Here is an 18893-nt window from a genome sequence, read left to right as displayed (position 1 = left end):
AGGAAATATGTAAACTATAGTAAATCGATAGGATAGTTTGGTACGTAGTAATACTACGTATAAATCTAATTTTCAAGGGTTAGAGTTCGAGTGTTTGAGTGTTTACAAGACTAGCTTGTATAAAATAGATGAAACGGGTAGCTGAAACGTAGATTGAAAAGGCACTACGCACGCTAAAAGACAATTAACGACTTTCTCTACGCTAATTGACCTACCACCCAGACAATAGCAGTTAATTACAAACTGTATGGTACTAAACTTTCGACTAATTGATTTAACAAGTTGCCTGGAAAGGTGGACAATCATCTAGACATTCCAACTCCGACAGAACTTCAAAATCAATGACTTTGAACTTTGCCATTCGCGTATCGTCAGGTACACGCAATGAGAACAGAATGTAATTTGTCTCTAAGGTACGCTAAATTTGCTCCAATAAAGCAACAGAAATTATCTGACGCTAATATTTCAGGTACTTTGGTTTGCAACGCTGAACAAGATGTTACTTCGAGCGTATTATTTATTAATTTTATTATTTTATTCCTACAATTACCTTTATGAAATATAATTGAACATTCTTCTTAGACGTAATATATCATACCTGTCAATAACCGATTATAATTTGTTTTTGACGTTCAATTTTAACGTTTCCGCTCTTCCTTAATCATTGACCAAGGACAAGATGGACGTGACATTAAATGGCACTTCGTTTTTCACGTTCCAAAATACCAGCCTCGAAAAAGAATTTATAACATCGCGACGATTGTAATTAGTCCGTTTGAACGCGCTCCATTTATTCAAACAAAACCTTATGTAATGCTCGATTAAATAAACTTCTGGTCGTCGAATTCATTTTTCTAAACGCGAACTACTATTATATGAACGAAAAATCGCAAGTATGTACGTATTAAGGACGTAAATATCCGTCGCGCGACAGGTTCAATTAAGCGGGATTCTATCGTATATTAAATACAAATTACGTTATTAAACGATATAATGTAAGTAATTTATCGAGAAAAGTAAGATTTTGGTGATCCTTCCGCTCTTTTCGTTGGACGTAATTTGCCTATTTGGGTTATCGATAAATTATGTTGCGAGTTTCTGACTTACACTGCTTGTACTTGGTAATGTATAATTAATAATTGACTTGAGAGTACAAAGATGAACATTCGAAAAGGTTCAAAGTTCACATCTGTATGTTTCAGATATTTGAAATTGCAATTTTATTTGAAACTAATTAAACGAATCTTTAACTATCGTTATACGGTAATTTATCATTTTGATAATTGATAGTTGATAGTCGAAAGATATCATTGCAATGCTTTCTGAAGTATTGTAGAAATATAGAATTCTATGCTTCGCTGCGATTATACGGCATCCTGTTCTATATTTTATTCATAATTTCATAATACGAGGCTTTACTTTAAATTTAAATCAGTAAGTACTATACTGAATCGATAAGGTCGCATGTGACACGAAAATTGTAAGAGGGTCAGGTGGCCCCCAAAACGTGAGCACGAAACAGCATTGCATGCCACGTGTATTCTGTACCTTGTCTCTGCTTTAATGTTAGGCGTCGTAGGTAAGTAGGAGGAATATCTCACCTGAAACAGAACGAAAAAAATATACTATTAATCGATTGATGCGTAATATTTACATACATATTAGGTTCTCCGGAAAGTGTCTTTCTTTCGCAAACGTGCTTTTTACAACAGTGCTCCTTCGTACAAACGTGAAACCAAGTCTGTGAAATATCGCGGTGTTTATCTCGACAGAATAAAATGAATCGTACGTAATTCGACGAAATAATATAAAACAAAAAACGTTGTGCGTCTATTATTTCCTCACACAACGAAAGAAACTTTTCGGACAACCTAATACAATGGAAATATACATACAATGAAAATATAGAGTAAAAAATCACTTTCTTTAAAAAAAATTGCAGTTTAATTAAAACTACGCGAGCTTCTCGTTGTCGAAAACCAAATTGATTAACTCGAATCGAGTAATTTAATTTCTGCGTGACTTATACCTATGGCTTAGAACTTCAAGCCAGTTTCGAGTCAAATTAATAATTGTTGCGAAGCTATTAATTTCATCCGCACGTCGAAGATTCGATGTACAGAAACAAAAACTCCATAAATAAACCAATAAAACAAAAAACTAGCCTCTAATAATTAAGAATCAAGCACTTTACTTTTCCACTACCGTTCCTACATTTTCCCAATCCGATTGCAATTATACCATCGACTGGTGGACTGAAAATGACAATATGACGTAAGTCAAGACATTGAGAATTTGTATTTAATCGCGTATTTAAGCTTTCAGAAAAGAAATGTAATTTTTTCCTTACTCTCTGCTTCTACTTGAGAAAACATAATGAATTTTTTCTAATACCGAATTCTAGGATATTATTAGGTTGTCCGAAATGTGTCCTTCTTCCGCAAACGTGTTTTTTACAACAGTGCACCTTCGTACAAACGTGAAACCAAGTCTGTGAAATGTGGCGGTGTTTATCTCGACAGAATAAAATGAATCGTACGTAATTCGACGAAATAATATAAAACAAAAAGCGTTGTGCGTCTGTTATTTCCTCATAAACCGAAAGAAATTTTTCGGACAATCTAATAGTTTATAGAAACAGCAGGATGATTTTCAGTCTTTCATTTATATCCCAATCGTGTCACGAAAACTAAAAAAATTAAAAAACATTTAAAAAATTACGCTTCACGAACTACGCTTCAGAAATTACGAAAAAGAGAAGGAAAGGAAGAAGGCTAAGATACAGAGGGAAAGAGGGAAACTCTTAAGATTACCAAGTTGTATCCAAGAAACTTGGCCCAGTCCACGGGAAATCTTCCCTATCGAATTGCAGCCGTGCGTCCGCTCAACGCGGAAAAGGGAAAGACTTTGGTTTCATACCGGTTGGAGGCTGTTGCGGTGTTAAAATTTCAACGAGTCTCGCCCGTTTCCAGTCGTCCTAACACACACGTATACACATTGGAAAGCCCGTCAGCGAAAAACTTCAGTTTCTATAAGCGAAAACCAGCTAGTCGCGGGAATACGAACCAGAGCGAAGAGAAAGAAACGAAGAAAAAAGAAGCGAGCAAAGAGGTGAAAGAAAATAGAAAGGGCGATGGAAAAGAGAGGGAATCACGCTAGAGCTCGAAAAAGGATACGCTGTTATAAGGGGTATCGGTGGAACTGAAGGTAACGACGTAACAAGTCTTCTACGTGGACCTAATTCGAACCACGCTAAACCGATAGCTTACACCGCGTCGAGGGTGGTGCGCACCCGCACCCATTTACCCCTATCCCTATCAACACACCCACAGAGGGGTCGAGAGGAAGCGAACAGGGTGAAGAGGGTAAGCGAGAAGCGGCGTTGTTCCTAAGTGGGCGGAGTGCCCCGAGCGATTCAGAATTGAGTTCGTGTCTTGAGTCTCAACCGACTAAGAATCTAGCTCGAGGCCTGAACTTCCTCGCGTAAAACGAGGGTTACATATGTGGCTTCGATTCAAACGTAGCTTTCCAAACGAACGCAAGGATATTTAGATCTCTCGCTGTTCGACAACCGTTGATGATACAACCGATCTTCCATATATCGGTCGTTTGCATGCCATATTGATCGATTTCATAAATTAAGAGATACGAAAGAACGATCGTTTACGATAGTGTGTCGTGCTTTGCTTCACGAACATTTTAATCCACTTCGATCCGGGCAGATCTAAAGATAATACAGAATACCTAGTAAAGATTAGAATTATCTAGCAAACATCGCGAAAGCTTCAAATTAAAAGAAGAAATTGCTTTTTAAAATTTTCCTTACAATATATAATTACTTGTGTTTAGAGTTTATCATTATCGTCGTGGGAATAACGCTTGGTATATCTCATAGTATAATATGCATGGTGTAATGTAATTATGTGTAAGTTTTCAAACTCAACAAAGAAGGAAGCTATACAGCTTTTCGCCTCTTTATTACTGCGTGCGTCTGCAACTTAATTAGTACGGATCTAAGGTAGAAAGGATAATTCTTTGTTTAAAATCCTCTACTACAGAGTCGTTAGGAGAAGGGTAACAAGCCTGTAAAGTAAGTAGCTTTAGTATGTGAATTAAATTAATGTATAAATTATGTGATGAATATTGTGTTTATAATATTAAGCGAGCAAGAGTCATGAATTATTAATTTAATGAGTGGAAAGCTTCGTAAGAAACCGACCTGTATTAAACAGGCTATTAAGCTTAAGATAAAGAACTTTCCCTGCAGGGATCTTACGACATTTAATATATTTTAATTTTGATGGTTACATTAATTATCGTCATCAATTATCGCGTCTCGAAAACCAAGCTGATCAACACTATCTTTCGCCAATTTCTCAATTTCATTAAATAATCACACAATTAATGTTCAACTAAAAAAAGAAAGACAAATTATGTACTTAGTTCCATGACTTTATTTATCATAAAAAGATTACATAAATAATAGCAAATTCCGAGGTAGATTTAAAAAATAATGTTCGCAACAGTATCGCTTATTTCTGCTTTCTAGTTCATAGAATCGATTGGCTCAATTATCGTTCGAAAAATGATATTGGATTAAAATTATATCGACGAGTTATGTACTCTGACATTTTCATGATATCAAAATTCAAAACACAAAAATTGGATTTCTCCCGGCGAAGTCTGCCAATTGAGGTCGAACTACGTGCAACTATAGATGGAATTTGCATCGTTTGCGGTCCAGTTGCAGACGAAGCAGTTACCACCTGCTGTCGCTGTCGGAATAAGTGCTGCTTGCGGTCGTACAGTACTCGTTCTCGTCTCACTTCTGTTTCAAATTACCAGAAATTATCCATAGCGAACTTCTGCAACAACCTAGGCTTTCCTCTATTCCTCCTGCCATTCCCTCAAAATCAACTATAATTCATTCTTTACGCTCGAAATAAGAAGCTGCAAGATCACGATTACGAAGACTTCGATATTGTAGAGATTTTATTTGTTAGTTATATATCGGTATAATACAAGTCTTTTCCATTTAACGTCTCACATTACAAAGTGAAATACATTCAACGTATACCAAATATCGATAGAGATTCTAATACTTATGGTCCACTAATTCTTATACCATTTACCGTTTCTACATATCATGCACAAAAAGATTCCTCCTCTTTCCGACTATCGATTTTCATTAAAATTGAAAATTCGACGCGGCACAATTTATTTTTCGACTTGGACTTGAAACGATCGTCGTCTATCTGTTCGAAAATTGCTGCAGGTTCGAAAGCTGGGCGTCCAATTTCCTGGTAAGTCAGGCCGGTGCGGCGCAGCGGGGTCATTTTTATCAACGTGGAAATTCCGCGGTCGAGAACGATCTTTCGAAGCTGATGAACGCTGTCTGCCGACTCGTCATGCTGAAGATCATCTGTGATATTGGAACGGTACCGATGGAATTACCGTGTCTCTGTTCGTGTGCCACGTTTTGATAGTCGCTTCGAGGCGAACGCTTCGACTTCAACCCTCGCCGACGAGCTCGGACAACGTGATGGATTCCGTTTCGATTTCGAATTCCGCCCGGAGAGAGACCGCTACGAGAATTGTTACTCCGCGAACCGTTCAACTTTCGGCGTGCTTTTATCAGAACCGGATCTCACGGCGTTCACAGAATTTTCATCCATATGTACGCGTGTTAGAATATCGTGACTTGATACGGTGAAAAGACTACTCTGTAAAGATTCAATAGAGAAGACTGTATCGCCGATCTCGCTTATGCTCTTGTATTATTTTAGATCGATTACTTAGAACCGCGTCAATCATCGTTATGGATTATTAGTTAAAATTAATCAGACAAAATTTTAATAATTGCGGTGTTCAACTTGAATCTTTGAAGTTATTTTGTATAAAGGAGTAATTAATATCAATTCGTAATTTTTCAAGCAAATTGCCATTTTATTTCTATTTACCGCTTGATAATAGAATTTGTCCAACGAATTAATTTCGTCGAATATCTATTACATGTATTGATAATTACACAAAGTTCAGTTTAACGTCATTGCACACAGAAATACGAATCTTTATTTCCGTAAAACACATAGAACCTTAATGCTCTTTCCTTTAATGTAACCTAAATCGATCTGAACCCTGTCAGAAAAGATCACGATGTCACTGGATTGGACAACGTATCGACATCGTGCGATATCACGTTAAAAGGAATCGAAAAGGAAACGTTCAACCCCTACAACTGTCTACCAACAATTCTTCCTTCAATCTTCCATCGTTCCTTTCGATTTTACGTCCTTCACGGTTTTATCGTTTCTATACGTTTCGACCTAAAACTTTTATCGCTCATTTCCTTCGAACATCTTTCTTCTCCATAAAAAAAGAAAGCTTTCCACCAGACTAAGCTGGCACGAAAATTCGCGAGAATATGTCGCTTTATTACCAACCTCTCCCCCATATCGTTACGGAGCAAAGTAACGATAAACTAAGTTTTAGCAACCTTTTTAAATTAATTAACACATTCGCAATTGATAATCTTATGAAAAATTGTAAAATAGAAAACCACGTTAGCCTACGTTTAAGATAAGAATCTAAGTAATTTCGTATTTACTTCCAAACAATATGCATGCAATCTTCGTTGATTCAAATAGACACAAGTTAATTTCCAATTTCTTAGAGTCATACTCAAGCCACGAAGAGATATAATATCACGTCGTATTCATAAATATATTTTGCATAAATATTCACAGTTAACTGATTCTATTCTCTCCGTGCCGTGTCATTTATGAATGCATTTTCGATTCTATCGCATTTGGTTTCTATCTCATGTTTAAATTAACGACATCTATCGCTCAGCACCGATCAACATCGTCGGAAGGAAAAAAACGAATCGTCGGGCGAAACGAAAATTTGTTAGAACGTGAACTGATCGAATTTCACGCGGCAGAATGGCAACGAATTTTTCCCTGGTTCAACGTCCGTACGTTTCGCTCAGCAATGTTCCCCGCGCTTGGACGCGCCAGTGACAACGTTAGTTTCATTTAAATCTTGAAATAATCGAATGACGGACGGCTACGAAGCGCAGACCCGACAAACAAACGGGTAGGTCGAACGGGCTGCGCAACAACCGAAATTCGAAACGCGATGTTCCTGATCGAAAGCAGTTTTATTTTCCCCTGGAATTAGAAGCCAAGTTTTTGCGTGGATCCAAAGAACAATGAGGAATCATTAAAAGCATGTTCGTTCTCGCGGTTATTCGAACGATCTGATTCTAGAGTTTTGATCTCCTAGAAACTTGATTGGCTGGTCCCTTCGTTTCGAGAATATTAATTAGAATTTTTGTTACACGTATTCGAGAATGATTTTATCGAGCGATCGATAGATACTGAATTTAGCTGGCAATTGATCTCTTGACGTGCAAGTTCATTTTCCATTTGTCTTAGTGCACAAGGAAAATCCGAATTCGTAGGTCGCAGGATGATTTGAATCAGAGTTGGTAAATGATCAATCGTTCAGAGAAATAAGTTGAAAAATATATTTGCAATTTCATAAATAACCGACTAATTCTGTTATATGTTTAAATGCATCTAATATCTTTCATCCTGTTATGGTAAATTGTAAATTGCTATTGTAAATTTCAACTTACACGAATCGATGTAGCGCTTTCATAGTTTTACACTTTACTACAATTTCGGACTAAATACTTCATTTTTTAAATTTAAGATCATTTTTATTAAGTTTGTTAAGAAGGTTCAAGATCGAATTGCCATATAAATAGAACCTGCTCGACGGTAATAAACGAGTTAAATATATTTAAACGTATATCTTCAAACTTTACTTCCATAATCGCGCGTCTCGTTTCGCGAATTTCTTGAAACAGATTGGCCTGGTAACCTTTTCGTCTCAATTTTACGAAACGTTCAGTTTCTAAATTCACGTCTGATTAAATAATCACTGATTACCGTCGATAACCGTCATAGGTCGCGTATGCTTTCGCATAACCGGTTACTAAATATATCTAACATATCTATATGTAATATTCGCTCGAAAGAGTCTTCTTTCTACCCAAATAGTTTTACTATTTTTTCTAATTAGCCCAATGATCTCCATCGTGCATCGATCTCGTCTTTGTTACGTTCGCGAAACTCGAGACGACTTACCACAAAAGACGATTATTAAACCTCAACAAATTCGCTGGCGAATCGAGTTTCTGTGTTTTGTCGAGGATCCACGCTCTCATCGGTGTTCATCGATTTCCTATATTCGCCGAAAGTTATTGGCCATCGGCGACCATCACCGGTCATTCCGGCTGATAAGAACAAGACGGTGAGCCAGGAAAAACGGATATCGGGTCTGATCTGCTCGATGATTCTTATCAACTTACTTTTATCGATGATGAAGAAGCTTATTCTGCGAGAACGGTTCAAATATAAACCAGGACCGTTTCCTCTCTTTTGTCACAAGCCGAATAGACCAGGATATCTCTTCTCGTTTTGTTCGCTCGAGGACAGCATCTGTATCTATTATCGCGTTTCGCTGTACTCTTACTCGGTTCTCGTTTGATTATAAAACACGATACAGCGATACGAGGGGACCATCGAGCAATTCTTCTAGAATCGAAATGCTTATTTGACAATTAGTTGGTTGGATAAACGAATTGTATTTGCTCGTGTACGAGTAAAAATTAATTTGAAGAGTTGGTATTGGTATTAGGTTGTCCGGAAAGTTTCTTTCGTTTCATGAGGAAATAACAGACGCACAACGTTTTTTGTTTTATATTATTTCGTCGTATTACGTGCGATCCATATCTTTCTGTTGAGATAAACACCGCGACATTTTACAGACTTGGTTTCACGTTTGTACGCACTGTATGACAACCTAATATAATCGAAGAAGTTGTAGTGCAAAGTTTAATACTAATTCAGAGTCCAGTAATTTAATAATTCTCCAAGAAATTATTATCAAAGTGATTTCTATCAAAAATTTTATACATATTTTGGATATGATTATTGCTTTAATAGATTAGCACCTGAAGAAAACGAAACCTGAACAGACAATCGAATGAATTACAGGCACGATCGTATCTTTGCATTTAACTGAATATTCGTGGCAACTCTCCCGTTAATCAATTACTATCTAATTCCTTTTAAAATCGTGTAAAATTATACCGTGAAAGAATGTTTCTTCTTGGACGTCGACCAAGTTTCGTCCATTTCTCATTCTTTCTTTCTAGCAAAAGCTATTAAACGCTATAATAAAATCTATAAAAAAACAAAGTAACGTAGGAAGAATAAGGCTTTATATAAAATAAAAATTCTGAATAAATTACCAACGATCTGGCCAGATCTAATAATCGATATAATTATTTTATCGCCAAACGATTGTCAAAAAATAACAGAAGGATATCTAGGGCGAGCACGCACGTACTCGTGACACGGTTCGCAAAACAAACAACGCGTAAGTACTTCGCGGGAGGCTAATAAATTTCGAACAGGGCAACGTGACGAAAGCAATTTCATTTGAAGTTTCCAGCTATTTTAATAGGAATTCCAGGAATTTGTTCCTATCCCATACACCGAGTTCTGATCTACGCTACATTTAAGGTTGCGCTGCCGTCGTGCGACCCTGTCCTCGCCTAAAACAATATATCGTCCTGATGCACTTTAGAGATTATAAGGGGCGAATGTGCGTGTACCGAATACATGCAAAATTGTAGTTAACCTCTGGCTAACACACGCGATACCTAGTCCTAGCTAGAGGAAAAATAAACTCGTTATTTTCTATTTAAAAATTTACTGCGAGCATGAATCATGATTGTAACAAATAAAGATCGCTGTTGAGGGGCGAGGAGAAGAGAGAAAATGAAAATTTACACAAATGAAAAACGATGTCGGTAAAGGATTTCACTCGATGCTTTTTCTAATCTGCAAGATATATTATATGTTAACGTGCATGCAAATTATCCTTTGTAAAGGGGAGAAATGAAAGAATGAAGTTATTGATGTTACGAATGACTCGCGAAAATAATTCAGTATACATTCTAATGGTCGATGGAATTATTTGTTAAGTAAGTTGGTAGTTTTATTTCATGTGTTTTAAATATTAGACGATAACCCAAAGTAATATCAAATATATAACCGCTTAACAATTTGATGAGAAGGTTAATAATATTTTACTTGAGTGTGTAATTTCGAACTTGTAATTATATATGCGCAGAATCTGTAGATATACCTACATACGAATTCTGATTTCTATTTTTAATACAATTCTATCCATAACTGTATTCGTAATATTGAAAATTCAACGCGATTGTATATTCTCGTATTATCGATATATTATAGGTATTTATTAAGCTAATGTTTATTAACTTATTTCACCAATGAATCAAATAAACGATACATAAATCGACAAGAGAAACCCTGCTCACATCAGAAAATCGCAGAAGCCCTTCGTCTAAATTTGATTTTCTAGAATGAGCGATTCCGTTCCATCGATTGAACGCGAAGCAACAAAACGCGCAGCGGAAGATCCACTTGTTGGTTCGTTACTGTTCCAGCAATTTTTCTATTTGCTTTCGATCCATCGCTATTAGCGCTTCGCTTAACAAATAAAAATCGATGAATCGCGAATGGTGGAGCACGCGATGCGTGCACGTCACCATCAATAATTCGCGCTCGACATTAACAACGAATAATCCGAGGGGAGACATTGCGAATCTCTTGCTTGGTTTAAAAGGTATCGTCGAGCACAAGCGTAATTTCAAAGAAGAAAATAGAGGAAAATAAAAATTATTGGAATCTCAACGAACGAACGTGAAATGTTTCGAATATTATTATTTTTCACGATACTCTTTGGAAGTCGGCTGTGATGAAGTCGATGGAGCAAATAAATTAGTGCAAACAGAGTATCGAATGGAGCGTGCTCGATCATTTCTGATACGCCTTGTCATGTTTATCTCGAAATCTAGACATTCAGACTCCTTTTCCCTCGATTCGTTCGATTCCCTAGCTGTTTTCCTTTTCCTCTTCTCTGTTCCTCGCTTTGTCTCCTTCTTTCTCTCTCAGTCGCGTCATTCGCTGTGTCTGTTTTCTCGCGTAGAACGAACGTTGGCAAACTTTCCATAACGAAGTTTGGCTAGATCTAAACTAACGTAAGTTATTTGACCTCATATCGGTCACTATTGGAAACTCGGTTATACGTTTAACTTCGTCTGATTGGTCCTTCCCGCGTATGCCTCGAGAATAGTTCGCCTAGTCGCGATCGTACCATCGCTGCGATGGAAAACGTGCTTCGGTCGAGAGGCGATTCTTTTGGAATAAATAATAATCGAAGCGACTAGAGAATCGTTTTCTCTGTGGCTTTGAGTATTTTTAAGACATAGGAATAATATCATACGCGAAGGTATGTTCTAATAATTTGCTAAATTACATAAATCCCGGTTAAATAAATATATTAAACCAAAGACTGCAGAGAAATTGTATTCTGAATCTCTTGAAAACCAACGTTTTTAAGGTCAAAAAAGGTACTTTAGATTTTTGTTTAATTTTATGTTGATAAAGAATACGAAGCACGAGGAAGAAAGGAAAGCGACAACACTTTGGGAAAAAATTTTTTCACATAATAATTCCAGGTTTTCTTGGCAACAATGGCTCGTGACACAGGCAGAACGAGACTTGAAGCGACTAGAGAATCGTTTTCTATGTGACTTTGAGTATTTTTAAGACATAGGAATAATATCATACGCGAAGATATGTTCTAATAATTTGCTAAATTACATAAATCCCGGTTAAATAAATATATTAAACCAAAGACTGCAGAGAAATTGTATTCTGAATCTCTTGAAAACCAACGTTTTTAAGATCAAAAAAGGTACTTTAGATTTTTGTTTAATTTTATGTTGATAAAGAATACGAAGCACGAGGAAGAAAGGAAAGCGACAGCACTTTGGGAAAAAATTTTTTCACATAATGATTCCAGGTTTTCTTGGCAACAATGGCTCGTGACACAGGCAGAACGAGACTTGAAGCGACTAGAGAATCGTTTTCTATGTGACTTTGAGTATTTTTAAGACATAGGAATAGTATCATACGCGAAGATATGTTCTAATAATTTACTAAATTACATAAATCCCGGTTAAATAAATATATTAAACCAAAGACTGCAGAGAAATTGTATTCTGAATCTCTTGAAAACCAACGTTTTTAAGATCAAAAAAGGTACTTTAGATTTTTGTTTAATTTTATGTTGATAAAGAATACGAAGCACGAGGAAGAAAGGAAAGCGACAGCACTTTGGGAAAAAATTTGTTCATATAATAATTCCAGGTTTTCTTGGCAACAATGGCTCGTGACACAGGCAGAACGAGACATTTTCGTACCATTTCGTGTAAAATAGGACGGTTGACTGGAATAATTGCGGCAATTGCGCCACTTCGACACTGAAATTGCATTGTTGCTCGATGGTGTACGAAACATACGTTGCACGGCTTCCTTGCGGAAGTGTTCGCGCCGAGCTCGCATTACAGGGAAAGCGAAGGGAATTGCATTTAATACCTGCACGCGGCCCAAGTCATAATCGAGCTAGTAAACAGCCACCATTGCGGACAACGATGAGCAAACAAAAAGTAAAACCTCGCGAATAACAGAGATCTCCTCTTGATTTTTACTCGCGTATCAATTTCGTATATTCACCTTCGTACGTTCGCAATGAGATCTGTTTTTGTGAAACACTCGTTTAGAGTAATTGAAATAATTGTGTCACTGGAGCTGTATTTTTACGCGACCGTAAATGAGATATATCTTACCCGTACGTATATATTTCTACGCGGAAGCTTTTGGTCATGTTTCTACGACGAGAAAAAGTAAAGAAAAATGTTCTCTATGAATGGATTTTTAGATAGCGCGACACAGTAAAACGATATGTAAGTACCTACTTGCATTGCTGTTTTGTAAACTAATTGTCAAAATTGTCAAAGTGTATGTATTTCCTGAATAATATTTTAAATTTCAACTATTAAATATACAGGTGATTTTTTATAGGAAGCATTTCGAAACGGGAAATCTTGTAAATCTCGTACACTGCGATCCGTCCATGTTTTCGTGTTTTGCGACGACATAAATCCCACTAACGCGCGTTCGTGACAATGAACCGAGAACGCTGATTTATGTCAAATTAATTATAGTAAGCCTAGTTAAACCTGGCTATGAATAATTGATACGTAACGTAATTCTATCGATTTGTATTTTACAATTTTCTAGGTGCCATTTTACGTGATGTACGAGTTGTTCTCGTGTTCTTGTTGCGAAATGTCTCTCGAATCACCGTGATCATGTTTGGCGTGGTTACTCTATCGACTTTACATTTTTTATTAGTCTACAGCGCTTAAGATAGAATAAATTAGACACTTTACCTAAATTCGAGAAAGATTGACTTTAAACTTTAAACATAATTTTAATCCGATCAAAGCGAACAAAAAATAACGAAACAAAAATTATTAGATAAACGTTCTATCGCCTTTTCCTAAAATACTATAATACCTAAGAAGTAAATCGTTCGGAGAGAAAGTAATTGCAGAGGAGCCGAGTTTTCGCGAATTTTGTAAAGGCCTTCGATCGCGCGACTCGTCCGGCGACAACGTAAAGGCGGAACAAAAGAGAAAAATTCACAACTCGATGCGAAATTACGGTCGCTCATCGTGGTACCCACGGCATTCGACGTTCAAACACGCCGATCCCAGATACCAAACTATTCGAAGAAATCGACCGTGTGACTGGGAATTCGGTGATCGAACTCCGCGTTACTCGATTTCTGGTTCATCGTCGAACGCCAATCACTTTTTATATTTTCGCGATACATCAAATTCCACAAACCTGACGTTGCAGTTCAATTTGCTGTTTTATATCTTTTTTCCGCTACCGAATCGTTGCTTCAGTGATAATGTGGTTCGTTTAAACGCGACTGATCGACGTTCCTGACTGTGACTGATTTTTCTGTCCTCTCTTTATTGGAAATGTCATTTTACGTAGTAATTTCTGTTCCACCGGTTGTTTTATCGAAACGTATAAAAGTCGAGATGCGACTGGTTACATCAGCATCATTATATAAACATTCGAATCTATAGAAAATAATATGTGTCAACGGAACGTGTCAAGCATAAGTCTTTCGATATTAAATAATATATGAAAATGTACCTAGAAAATATGCGATCAAAACGATTTAATATTTAAACAATATATGTTGCATCTATTCAAATTTACAAACTCACGTAGAAAAACTAAATGAAATTTATCTGTATTATTTAAATTTCGGATATCTCAGTCACAGAGAATAATCCCGTGAATCTATCGAACGACCAAGAACTTATTTAATTCGTGTCTATCTTAGTGACCCGATATACGAAGCAAGGTGTACGATAAAAGCATGTCCCATACGATATTTCCACAGTCAGGTTCCATACGGTTAGAAACAATCGCGGAAATGGATCCTTTCTCCGTTAAACCAATATCGCTGCGATGTAACGTCCGCATAAACTACATTTTTACTGCTTCCTGTTCCGATCCATGGCTGAGACAATCATTTTCCAGTCATGATGTCTTTATGCCCGCGTAAGTTCGTTCATAGCTGCATGAACATGTGCCGATGGAAGCGAGTAACGTCGTATCGGATAACTGGGACTGGTGGAACCGATCGTCAGGTGTCTGCAGCTGCGCAACGTTAGAAGCGAAACAGCGTCGAGTCACTTGAAGCGCGAGAACATCGCGCTAATATGCGAACGGAATGAAAACCGTGTCCATAGCTCTGCTCGCATAATGCAAAATTTACGAGGGCAAGGATTTTAAGCAGAAATAATACGAGGAAATAGCCGAAAATATGCCGCGTGAGACATGATTCTCCTGGTGACACGCATAAAGCAAGTATTTCGTGGTTGGTGTCGAATGATTTGTCGGAGAACTGACAGAACTAGGAACGATTTTTCAGGATACGGAAAGCGCAAAGTAGAAAATTAATCCATTAAGAATCAAGTGTGTTGGAAATACGTAGATGCAACGTTATCGCGCAACAAAGAATTTGAAAATTCAAAGATCTGGAAATTAAAATATTTGGAAGTTCGAATGCTCAACAATTTGTATGTTCGAAATTTTTCAAAATTGAATATTTGAAAATTGTTGAAATTTTCAATTATTCGATGGAAACTTTCTTTTTGTTGATTTAACTAGTGTCCTGTGGTTTTTGAGGATATGAAAGAGGAAGAAATAAAACTGTCGTTGTTCTTCAAAAACAGAATCCTTTGGAACGGCTATTATTTCTATAAATCTATTTTAAACTTGATGCGACAGTCTTTTCTACTCGCGCGTATACGTATAGAGAAAAACCATTATTTTAGCATGCATTGCTTGAATTTGTACAAGAATACACTGAGATAATCTGTGGTTTTATGAGAGTTTTACGTCTTTTGACATCCATCGAAAGTAAGATAAATTTATTTTACAGTCTGTGCTTGTACAGCTTGCACTTCGTATAATGCTTGACTCGTTCACTTAGCACGTTCAACCAGGCGTGACCCAGTGCTAGGTCACGAGCTGTATTTCCGAGAGGTGGCATGACCTATCGCTTGGCTATACTACCACGAATTTCTATGTATTTTCACGCGTAAGGAAATAGTGGAGAGATTCAGAAAAATTTATGTAATGTGTAACGTCTTGTATTGAGATTACAATGATGCAAGAGATTTACACAATACTAAGGAACAAATATTATATTTCTAAAAATGATATCGTAAAATTACCTATGTCTTAATTTACAATGTTTTCAAAATATAATTTGTATGTTTCGAATAATCGATGTGAAAGTGTTTATCGATCAAATAATCGAAACGACAACGTTAAAACAGCAACGCTGTTTAATAATTCAGCGATAGCAACGACTTCTTTAGTTGACAGCGAGACTATTATATTTCTGTGCTCGTAATGAGCTCGAGCAATTATAAATTTTCGTTAGCAGCTGTCGAACGAAGAAAGAAAAACAAAGTAGTATTATATAAACTTTTCAACTCCCATCGCGAGGGAACGAATAAGCGGAACACCGTAAATTCAATTTCGTTTTTGTTTTGTTTCTGTTACTCTGAATCCGAGTCACATGCCTGACCCAAATTCCAAATGTTTACAATTTTAACTTCGTCAGAATGCTGTACCTTTATCCTTTGTCCAACTTTGAATCCCGGGAACCGAGATTTCGGTTTTTATTCCGCTTTAACGTCTCAAATGTACGTGATACGAATTGTCACGACGTTCGTTGAATTTTAACAAACGGAATAAGAATGGCATACTCTCGGAAAGGAATTATATTCCAGAATATCTGCTCGACATGAAACAACTGCGAATGATTTAGGAGATCGATCTTGGAACCTCTACCTTTCATTTATATTTTAACTACGTTTTAATCGAATTTCTCTTCGGACTAGAAACAATTCGGTTTATTCTTTTCACAATTTTCTGCATATTCTGCGCGAATGTTGGCAACGGATTAAGTACAGAATCCAAGGATGGTAAATAATTCAAGGGATTAATTCTGTTACGACTGACCTACTAAACTACACCGTTCCGAATTAAAGATGTAATTTATTTGAGTTTCATCCTGGCTATCCCCATAAAAAGGAAAGCAGACGTATAAAGATAAGTATAAAATATACTAGAGGAACAAAATATACAACAAAATTGAACGTTCTCAAAAAGGTAATTTCCAACTAGTATACCATCGATCTTTCCTCTAAATAAATCGTACGTCGGAAAATATGTTATTAGTTATACCACAACTACTACACGTTTGATTCTACACAATCCATCCGTCAAAATGATCTGTAAAAATCCATTTCATCTCTGACAAGCACAAAGCGAACGAATCAGGTATTCACAATTTCCCTGGAAATGCTATATTGTTCGTCTAAGCCCGCACGTCATCGCACGCGAGTAAAACGCAGAAATTCCTGCTCGGGGGCTAGTGGAGTGCAATTCCGAGCGTCTGAATATTTTTAAATTCCAAACGGAGTATCCAGTTTCTTAGCGTCGGAGACGGCGAGGATTTTGTAAAAATATAATGAGCCGCTATGCAACGGGGCAGCGTATTAAATTTAATCCGTAACGGAAGACTCGCAAACGCCCCGCAAAGAATCGTCGTCGTCGCGACAAAGAAAAGAGGGTTGCTGGTACGAGGGAAAAAAAGAGACGCAATGAAAGCATCCCGCGCGTATGCAAATGGCTCGGTCGCGCAGCTGCGACGACGACCACGCCATTCTGATTCGCATAGAGCGGCGCGACGAAAGCTCGTAACGATTTTCGTCGTATAAAAACGAACCGAGAGGTATCAACGCTGGTTTGCCTCTCTCTGCACGTGCACCACCCGCGAACGTTAAATTTGTGTGCGAGATTTGTAGGGTAGAGCCTTTCGCGGCCTCGAGGATTTCGGTGAATATGCACACCGTGCACCTCGCGCTTTTCGTACGCTTCTCTATGACACTTAACCCGCCACCGCGTTCAAACTCGCGCCGCCCAGCGTTACGCGCGCCCTTCCGCAAGGATTCAGCCGCATTTGACGATCTCTTTTAAGATCGCTAGGTAACCGCGTTTGACAAGCCGCGTTTGTAAGCCAGGAAGTGTTCTTTCCGAACTCGATGGTTGGAAACGAGAATTGCGATCGAGAATCTACCATTGATCAACTCTGTAAAAAATCATACGAATCTCTGTGTGATTGTAATTAGAATTAAATTAAATGATCGAGTATTATTTATAACGATTAGAATGTTAATAAGACCCATTAAACGAAATTGTAACATACAAATTCGCTTGTAGTTTCAATAACATTTTTCTATACGTCTAAAGAACATTTTTGTCTGGAAATTCACTCTGTCCGTAGGACAGCTACAAAAGAAACGTCGGGAGGGTAAATCTTTGACAAGCAGGGGAGAAGTGACGTATCAAACGGCGAAAGAATGTTTCTTTTTTTTCTTTAGCTGCGATACTTATCATTGAAAGGAACTTCATCTTCTTCGTCGTCTTCCTCAGTTTATCGATCGTTCGACGCTTTCGTCCTATGTTTTTTATGACGTACGAAATAGCGTATCAGAGTTGAACGTTTATTAGACTACTACATAAATTCCACCCGTTGACTTTTCGCTGGGTATAAAACGAGAATCTTATCTCTTTTTAAAACCAGCTTAAATATCTAGTACGTAGATGTAAAGAGAAACCCCAGTAAACTAGGACTCTTTTAATTTTGAATTTATAGAACGAGTTTATTAGCGAGTAAGAAAGTAGTTCCTTCGGACGAAAATTCATTTTCCCCTCGTTCCCCGGTATAATATAATAATTTTAATATTTCATATTTTATTTGCGTAAATTTTTTATCTCTGCAATTTGTAATTTTGTAATATCCATACGCATTATGCTTCATTATACTTAACACGATTTCGATTTTCATATCTTTCAATGAACCTTTATACTGCCGTGCTTTAGCACCGCCCTCAGATATTTCCCGAAATTATTCCGAACTTTCACCTTGCCAAATTACCTTTTCCACAACATGACCATTCCTGGTCCGAACGATGTCCGCGCAGTGATAATATTTAAATAGAAATCGCCCTATTCCATATACGCATATATTATAAGTTGTCCGAAAAGTTTCTTCCGTGTCATAAGGTGATAATAGATGAACAACAATTTCTGTTTTATGTTTTATTCAATTAGGCATGATCCATTTCGTTCTATTTCTATTGTTACGTTCGTGCATAATTCAATAAACTAATATAAAAGAAAAAACATTGCGCGTCTATTATTTCCTTATAAAACGAAAGGAACTTTTCGGACAACCTAATACAATCGATAAAACATATGTTGCTGCGAAAT

General features: G+C 37.1%; 1 protein-coding gene across 11 annotated transcripts in view; it reads right to left on the bottom strand.

The window, feature by feature from the left end:
* Nrm (neuromusculin) overlaps positions 1-18893 on the bottom strand; it is a 427671-nt gene that overhangs the window by 367339 nt on the left and 41439 nt on the right. The window lies entirely within an intron of this gene.

The sequence above is a fragment of the Bombus fervidus genome, chromosome 14 (assembly GCF_041682495.2).
Source record: "Bombus fervidus isolate BK054 chromosome 14, iyBomFerv1, whole genome shotgun sequence".
Lineage (NCBI taxonomy): Eukaryota > Metazoa > Arthropoda > Insecta > Hymenoptera > Apidae > Bombus > Bombus fervidus.
Note: the sequence above shows the minus strand (reverse complement) of the source record. Positions and strands in the feature narration are given on the sequence as shown.